Below are 10,266 nucleotides of genomic sequence, written 5' to 3' on the forward strand. Positions count from 1 at the left end.
ATCTTGGGTTGAGCATATTGGAAAGTGAAATTCAAATTGTCATTAGCGTATTAAGCGACGCTCTTTGTGTAAACAAATCGAGCGGAGGCATTTGAACGATGTCAAAAACATCGTTAATTCATTATCCACACAGCAGCAACCGTATAGCGTAATGGTGAGAAGCCTTGATTGTCATTTTGGCGGTCAGGTTTTGATCCTGGCTTGAGGCAGTTGCCTGTCTAGCCGCACTGATGAACTGTGAAGCGGCGAAACAGTACTGTATATATATATATATATATATATATATATATATATATATATGAAAAAATAAATAATTCAAATCATGTTTATCAACGTTTTATCTTTGTTTTAATACTTCATCAGGATGATTAATTTGAGGAAATAAAATACAAGTAAAATATTTGAAAATTTTGTGTTATGCTTGTAAGGTAAAAAACGATGACTTTTTTCTATTTCGGAACGAAAAAATCTCTTAATATTCTAAAGTATATATATCATATTGAAACGGGTGAGCCAGACTTTGTAGCGTCACGCAGTAATTTGATATTTATAAGGATATGATGCAATTTATTGTTTTAATGAATGTAGTCGTTATAATTCAAATGAAAGCTGTTTAATCGAAATTAAATTAGTGTTTATATTTGTTTTATTATATATATATATATATATATAATATATATATATATATATATATATATATATATATATATATATATATATATATATATATATATATATATATATATATATTGAGTATTATGGGCGTTATAATCGTTTTGGGTGAATAAATTAAACTGTGTTTAAAATTAAGTTCTTTTCTTTAATTACAAATTTACAAAATTAAGGGAGATAAATTGTGAACACCTGCATGCTGTTTAAATATATTTGAGTGTCCTATAAATACTGATTAAAGACGTCTTCGTTGATGTCTATTTAAAATGAATTCAACAAGTTTTGTATGTGTGAAGTTAAAAGAATGAAGATGTTGATGTAATAAAAATGATGACGTAATAAATGAGAGAATAATGCATTCAGGTATTTGCTTTTTATATCTCTCTTATGTTCAGTAAGTCTCTTCTCAAGACCCCGTTGCATTTCACTTATGTATATGTGTTAACCATTATGGCATGGGGCAGTATATATATATATATATATATATATATATATATATATATATATATATACCTACATTTGATGTGGTTTTGTTTTGGAATTCCTTTTTTATTTAGATTGTTGCATATTGTTTTATTATTGACATATATGGATATCTACGGCATAATCACGGTGACACACCGGTTCACGTTGGATCACCGAAATTAAGCAACGTTGAACCTGGTCAGTACTAAATGGGTGACTATTTGGGTTTTTTAGGTGCTGTATGTACTCTCCGCTTATCTCGGCATTGTTTCCAGTCGTCCTGGACTTTTCCTTGCCACTGGACTCAAACAGTGCCGATTCAGGAGAGGCGTGGTTGGTGATTGCGCGACCCTTGCCTCACAATTACACGCGCAACTGCCCCTACAGGGGAGTATGCTTTGTCTTTCGAGACTGAATGGAGGCATCGCGAGTGTGGATAAAAGATAATATGTTCATGAGAGAAGTAGCTAGTGTATACACCTTATTGTTGATAGTGGATTTTTTTCCATTTAATATTAAATGCGGGTTATTGCAATGTTTTCAAAGTTTAGTGGTGTATCTTAACTCTTCGTCCAAATATTATATGCTACAAATTCTAAATGCACGTAGGAAAAACCGATGTTTTTGTTGTTTTGTACTATATTATTGGCGTACCAGGGCAACTCCAGATAATTTTGATTGATTATTTTTTATTAATATTGTTAAATGTTATGTAGAGAAAAATATGCAGAGAAAATGTAAATTCAAGAAATTTTAATGAACTTTAGTTTTAATAACAAACACAAACAGGAATATTAGGTAGATAAACAAGTATACGTGTCAGACATCATACTGTAGTTATGCCACGTGTTGATGACGACATCAGAAGGGCATGTTTTGTATGCGTAGGGTTTTTGTTAAGGAGACAGACAGAGTCAAGTCAACAGGTCCTAATGTCTCAAAGCACATTGGGAAACAAGAGATCCAACGCATATCAAATGTAAGAGCTTCGGACTAGCGTGCAAGCTTTCTAATGTAGAAAGATTTGTTATAAAGTTGTTGAAAGACATCGATTCATTGGAATAAATCTTCCTTGCATTTTATTGTCAAGCATAATCAAATAAATACAAGGTATTTACCTCCGATTTGGTGGATGTTACTGTTATCTGTTCCTCTTTGTTATATGCATATACATGTTATATGTCCTTTTGGGACACTCATCACCAAGCGATCATATACACGTCAATATACACACTTTATATATACAGGGTGTCTAAAAAGTCACTGAAGGAGTTTGAACTTAAATATATTCTTTACTCTTGATAATATCTTTCTGTAATTTTAACACAATCTGCCGAAGACATTGAGAATTTTTTTTATAGAAAATGCAAAATTCAAATAATCTTTATTCATAAAATATAGTGTGTTTTAAATGTTTCCTATTTTCAGCTTTGCATATTTGTGCTCTTTCCAAAACATTATTCATGATAGTTTACAGAATCTCTTAATTCTTTCCTGATATTTCCCTTCTAATTGTTCTTGGGTTTGGGGTGAAATCGCAATCCAAATATTCTGCAATCTGTCATGAATAATATTTTGGAAAGAGCACAAATATGCGAAGCTAAAAATAGGCAACATTTAAAATATATTATTTTTCATATATCAACCGGTTAAACTTCGTATTTACTTTATTTAAAATTCCCAACGCTATATACAGTCAAAATTGCAGAAATATATCATAAAAAATCAAGAATCTATTAAGGTTCAAAACCGTTCAGTTATTTTTTGGACATCCTGCACAAGTGAGCTATTATAAACACTCATTTATATAATTCCTTCAAGAATACAAAAATTATGGTGGTAGTAGAAATATACATAACGATTTAAGTGTATAGTTTTGTCATAAACTTTACAAGAATAGATAAGTGCTAGATTTTATTATAAACATGTCTAAAAACATACTTAGTGATTGCTTTTAGTTTGATAAGTGAACTTTATGGAGGGTTCGACTGTACCTAATTTATTTTAATATTCTTTATGTGCATGTTTTTAAGGAAAAAAGTCACAGTGTCGTCAATATATTTAAAGTATTTTGTGTTTGGAGGTACAAAACTTGAAAAGGCAAGATTCAACGAATTCTAAGAAGAAGCAAACTATTATTTCTACTGAAAAAACTACCCATAGACAGACCGACATTCTTCTTGTGGAAATTATTATGATATGTCAAGACAGGTATACAGTTTATTAAATTTATAAAGGAATCGGCAAGAAATGAGAAGTTTATGTTGATTTTCTATGTTCGTATGGAGTTAATGTAAACATTTTTAATGGAGACATTGTTCTATAATGATGTTATATCTACGTTTTGTATAGTTTTGTTTTATGCATTAATGTTCTGTCTTTAGTTGAGTTAATCTACAGAATTTTATGGGACAAATCCTACTAAAAATCCCAGGCGATTTAACTAACAATGGAAAAAACGCACAAACACAAAAATATACGCAGTTTATATATAAAATGATTATTAAAATAACAGCAACTCATTTTAATGTTATAATTACATTTGATATTTATAAAGTGGTGAACTGTTTTATGTTATCCAAAAATTGTCCAATTGCAATCGCGCTGCCCTTCGTAATGCACTTACGTATTGTTTCTTGATATTTAATAAAATTAAAATGATTTATTTTTACTTTAATGGGAATTTGTACTAAGAACATGTTACTTTTTTATTCAATGGTTTAAAAATAACAATTCAATGCAATTCTTTCGTTAGCGAGACCAATGAATTATTACCCGTTAAATGAATAGTTCGTTTTAAGTACATTTCGCAGTAAACATAATTATTTAAATTAAGTATTAGATAGTTATTATATTGTAATAAATTAATATTGCAATATTAAAATACAGCATTGCGTCTCAGGTGTAATCAAATTATATTTAATATTTATATTTATTTTATTCTTATTAAAATCCTACAAGTAGATTTTTGCCTTAATTAATATACTACTTGTGTGTATTTCAAGTTGGATTCAGAATCATTTCTCTGACTGAAACAAAATAAAAAGCGAATAAACAGTTTTCATTCAATCATTCTCCTCCATTCACCACCTTCCCCTTCTTCATCGCACTTGGCAAATACATATGTCAGCTAGGCTTCCACCCTTGGTATAACATATTATTTCGACTGTAAGCCGCACAATTACTTATGTGAATGCAAAGAATTATTGACAGTCGATTTACACAATCATTTTCCATTTAACTGAGGAAAATTTAACGCGGCAAAAAGATATTTTACATGTTCTTGCATTCATGTCACGTGACTAAAAGATATTCTATCTATTTCTGGTTTCAGGTCACATGAGTAAATAATGTATTGAAGTCATGTGACTTAAAAGTATTTTATATGTGTGTCTGAATTTATGTAACGTGGCTAAAAGATATTCTGTGTCTGCGTTCCTGTCACGTGATTAAAAAGACATTCTATTTTTTGTCTCTGCGTTCATGTAACGTGATTAAAAAACATTTATTTTTGTCTCTGCGTTCATGTCATGTGATTAAAAAAAAATTATATTTTTGTTTCTGCATTTATGTACCTATTTACTATTCCTCCCCACGGGACAGAGTTAGACACCAGGGTCGTTTTTTTAACGTGGAGAAAAGGTACAAAAATAAGAATTGTCTCAGTCGTGAAGGATTTCTCCTCCACCGAAAGAGAACAAGAAATGGAAGTGCAGCATCTGAAGAACAGATGGTATTTATTTGCTCCCCCACCGAGCAAATTAGGCACAAGGCCGATTTTTAATGTGAGGAGTGAAGGGGAAATGGGGACAAACTCCCCGGGGAGTAGGGGAGCTGGATAGTGACAATTGGTATGAAGGGTTGCCCCTACATTGACCAAGGTCTTATATGTGGGGTTGCCCCCACATATGGTCTTTGCTTGCAGTATCTGCCGGAACAGATGGTATTTATTTGCTCCCCCACCGAGCAAATTAGGCACAAGGCCGATTTTTAATGTGAGGAGTGAAGGGAGGGGGAAGGGAAAAAGGGGACCAGCTCCCGAGAGGTGGGAAATGGGGGCTAGTTAAAGGTCAGGCATGTGGGGTTGTCCCCACATCTGGTCTTTGCTTGCAGTATCTGCCGGAATAGATACTACACTTTGATCTTGACCAAAAGGCCAAACGTGATTAAATAACATTCTATTTTTGCCTTTGCATTTATGTCACGTGATTAAATAACATTGGAATTATATCTCAGCATTTATGTAACGTGATTAAAAACATTCTTTTTTTTTGTCTCTGCATTTATGTCGCGTGATTAAAACATATTCTATTTATGCGTCTTCATCATGTCAAATAATTAAAAGAGTCTATTTGTTTCTGTTTTTCTTTTTCTTTCTTTCTTTCTTTCTGTTTCTGCATTTATGTCACGTGGTTAAAAATATTCTATTTATATTTTCGCATTCATATCTGGTCTAAAGTTGAGTATTAAATGCACAGCAACGTTCCTAATGCTACCGTTGTTTTATATGATTATTACGTTTGTTTGTGATATACTTTTGTTTAACCGTGTCAAACACCGCAATACACACAAACGGTTGATTCGAGTTTTCTTAAAAGCTTGCAAATCTAATGTCGTCAGACATACAATTCCTTTTAACCTTTCATATTGATTTTATACTCTTGATCAAAGCGTTCATCCACATATTGGAAACTATTAACCGACAAAGCAGGAAACGATATATTCGGTCTGTGTGTCGCACTGTCGTTTGAAAGAAAAGATTGATAACATATTGACGTATCGGAGACAACCAGCCGAGACCTTGCTCTAATGCCCGTTGACATTTCTGTTTGAAGTCAGTCTTATTAAAAGGTGGATCGCAGATCAGTCGCCGAGAAGAGCAACTGATGAGAACAAGTAAACAATTCCAGTTCATCTCATCTTCTTAAAGTTTACAATTCAAAATCTTAAAATCGATGCGTCTTTTGATGTTTTCTTTTCAAAGTATGATTCTTCCGATTTCCAAATACTTGGAATGAAGATGAACTATCTCGGTTCTGATTTAGTTAATACATACAAAAATCTAATTGTCGTATTCGTTACAAAAAACTATTGATTAACAAACTGCATTTACTTTACTAGTGTCATATTATCCATCAACACGCTAACTCGTCGGACTGTATTCTTAACTTTCACACTCTCACGTTGTACCGTATGATGTTATAATCAATATTAGTAATTTTCATAGTCCAGCAAGCTTAATCTAGATTCCATCAAGTTGATAGTAAATGAATTTCCCTGTCGCAATTTTTTCAAGTAATAATTTATATAATAACTAGCAGGCCGCCCGGTTTTTTCCTGTCGTAAAATACACTTAAGTACATTGTTTTGATTAAAAAAAACATTAAGAAATTTACGTGCAGGGTCTGTACCTACAAACAGCTTCATGCAAAAAAAAACTAATTTTTTTATTGATAGAATAGTTTATATTTTATTAATAGAATGGTTTATATCTCCTGAAATGAAACAAATCGTATTTCTAATAAGTATTTTGCTTTAATACGGGATCAATTATACAGATTTGATGTGCCATAAAATCTCTCAAGGAAATTAGAATTTAAAACTCTGTTTAAGAAGAAGTTGTATTACCTCACCGTTTATGTTGATCTACAGGCTACTTGAAGATATACGTTAATGAAATTTGTAACCGAATCACTGACAGATATGCAAATGACAATCCCCTGGTGGGAGCATGATGTCACAGTGGAATCGGAGGAAAGAAAAAAGAAAAATGAGAGAGAAAAATAAAAAACACGTGGTGGGGGAAAGAGACTTTAAAGCACGTGTCGACACGGCAGAATTTTTTTTAACAACGTAGAAGCACGCTATGAAGTAAAAACAAAGCCACATGTATTATTCTTTTTAAATAGGGCTCGTGTTGCAGTGGATAAAGGCGTTGAGTGCTACAGTTCAAGATAGTGGTTTCAATCCTACCCAATCAGACCAGATGAGTTATGGATCAAAATGCTGAGAGACAACAACTATGGCAAGCGGTAATTACTGGGGATAAGTTAGAAGCCAAGCATTCTCTCTAGTCGAGATTAAACAACTGAAGGTGGCCAGAAAATAAGTTGGTCGAAATGTGGTGAAACAAAAACAACTACAAAGATGAGAAAAACAAATCTCAAAAAATGAAATACACAAAGACACATGTATTCTCTGAACTTTTTACAATGTTTTTGGGCGATCATATACAGTGGAACGAAATATGCAAACTAAGAAAGAGTTATTTTATTCTGACTAAAAAACAGTAATTCGACAATATTACGTGTCACCCGGCTTGTTGTTGAAATGACCGATAGCAAATGTATTTTCTTTCAACTGAAAACAACTCGTGTCGGATACATATAAATGAATAGCAAATTAAGATTTTGAAATATCTGATTATTTGTGATAAATATTGGGTGGATATATATAGACAAATTATTATTTATATTTTCTTATTAAAGATGAGTACAGATAAACACGAAATAAGTATAAAAGACAGAACATTGTATTATAAAAAAATAAGAATACATGTGATAAGAAAACTAGCGTGGAAGAAAAAAGAGATAAGTAAAGAGAGAGAGACAGAGAGAGAGAGAGAGAGAGAGAGAGAGAGTATACAATAAAAATTTAGAAACAGAGAAATAAAGTCAGGATAAATACGAGAACATACAATGACCTAATCTGACTCTTGTTACCGCACCTCAAGTTATTAGGTTAAATATCGATGCATCGTATCTACTGTCAAGTTTTTCGAAATGTTTTCTGAATGTAAGGGAAATAAGTACAAACCCAGATGTCAATTCAAAAATCGATCGTCCATAAAAAAAACAAAAAACGGAAGCATATATTTAAGAAACGGAGGAGAAAGTATTAACTTCGATATATTTGCAGTAAAGTGTGACGTGCAGATGCACTTCCTCCGGCAGTAGAGAATATTATTTACAAAATTAACATTTATGTTAGTGATAAGACTCTTTATGTTAGTATTGCTTCTCGAATATCTACCTTGCATCAGTTGAAATATGCAGGTTACGTAGATTTTGACCTGTTTTCAGCTGTGAATTGAAGTAGAAAAAGGTACATTCTAACTTTACATTCATCTGTTGTCTGAAGCTGCGTAAAAAGAACGTTAGAAGGATTATTAAGAAAGACAAGAAAATTTTGAAAATGGCTTGTATATCGACATCTACACTTTTATATTAAAGTCATTTGTACGTGTGTGTTTGTGAGTTCCTTACCCATAGATACCGAAACAGCAAAGCCTATATTTCGAAAATTTCACTCAAAATTAATTTATATGTTTTGCAGTGTTCTTAGATATGTTTGGTTAAGAGATTCATCCGATAAATATCGACAATTGAAAAAATCCTATCAGAAATAGTATGTTCTCTCTTATAGATAACAAGAAGCATTTTTACAAAAAAAATATTTTACGTTATACCAGACAAAAAAATCACATTTATTGTCATCTTCATTGATTTTATAAGAAAGTAAAAATTAAAACATTACAGTTCATCATGAAAAAATTTTTATATTTAAGCATAGATAAAAATATTATATATAATCATGAAAAATATTATATTTAAGCATCAATTAAAATATGTATTTAATCCTGAACAAAATATTATATTTAAGCATGAATAAAAATATTAGATTTAATCATGAAAACTTATTATATTTTAGCATGAATTAAAATATTATATTTAAGCATAAAAATACTATATTTAGCATAAACAAAAATATTATATTTAAGCATGAAAAATATTATATTAATCATGAATAAAAATGTTATATTTAATCATGAATTACAATATTATATTTAGCCATGAATCAAATTATTATAACTAAGCAAAAATTTTAATATTGCATTTAAGCATAAATTAAAAAAATCACAACTAAGAATGAATTAAAATTAAGAACGAGTTAAAATAAATGTTTAAGCATAAAAAGAAATATTATATTTAAATATAATATTTCTTTTTATGCTTAAACATATATCTTTAACATTATAGTATTATATTTTTTTTCACAAAGGCATCACCACATTATCAAGGCCCAGAGGCCACTCAAGGATAAGGGTTAAAGAGTGTACAGTAGAAATTGGTCAATATAGTAATCATTAGTAATGAAAATTTGGTAAATTTAATAACTTATATGGAACGGCTCATCAAGAACTTATTTACTTTAGACTTGAACACAACCATATTGTAGTCGGCCGGAAAGCAGGAAAACGGAAGACAGTTCCATAGGCGTGCAGTTCTAAGAAAGAAACTTTCTTCATGGAATCTACGTTTAGGTTTAGGCACAGATAAAGAGTGGGGGAAATTATTGATAGTGTTTACAGCTAGACGAGTGTTTCTTGTGAAAGTTTGGCGAGGGGGGACCATAGATTGAAGCTCAGTTGAACACTTTCCATGAAAATAACGATACATCAGAGACAAACTCGCAACATCTCTTCTGTGAGATAGAGGTTGCAAGGAGGAGAAAAGGACATCTCCTACGAGGCTACGAAGTCTATTTTGAACTCTATCAAGGCAGGACAAGTCCTTTCTAGCAGCTCCTGCCCAGATGTGGCAACAGTATTCCATCCTTGGACGTACCTGGCTCTTATGTAGATAGAGAATAGCATCAGCAGTGAGATATCTACTGGATCGATAGAAAGATCCCACCATTTTTCCAGCGGCCTTGGCAACAGATTTGATATACGTGTTCCATTTAAGATCAGGAGTAATGGTCAAGCCCAGAAGCTTGTCAAAACTTGAGGCCTCCTGAAGACGAGAGCCATTCATTTCAATTGATGACAAATGTGGATTAGAATGTTGATGATGTAAAGAGAGGAGCTTGGTTTTAGATGCATTAAAAGTAACCAGCCACTCCTTTCCCCACTGTACTACGTGCTCAAGATCAGAGGAGAGAGAATTGGAGAGTACTTGCTCGTTTACTGTCTTAGATGTGGTACCATAAATGGTAGTGTCGTCAGCATAAATGTCTACAAATGATGTAAGGATATGATTTGGAAGATCATTAATGTAGATCAGGAAAAGAGTTGGGCCCAGGATGGATCCCTGAGGGACACCGGCATTAATACTGTGAGCTTCTGAT

This window comes from Euprymna scolopes, chromosome 16, assembly GCF_053919585.1.
Source record: "Euprymna scolopes isolate OS-2025 chromosome 16, ASM5391958v1, whole genome shotgun sequence".
NCBI classification, from domain to species: Eukaryota; Metazoa; Mollusca; class Cephalopoda; order Sepiida; family Sepiolidae; genus Euprymna; species Euprymna scolopes.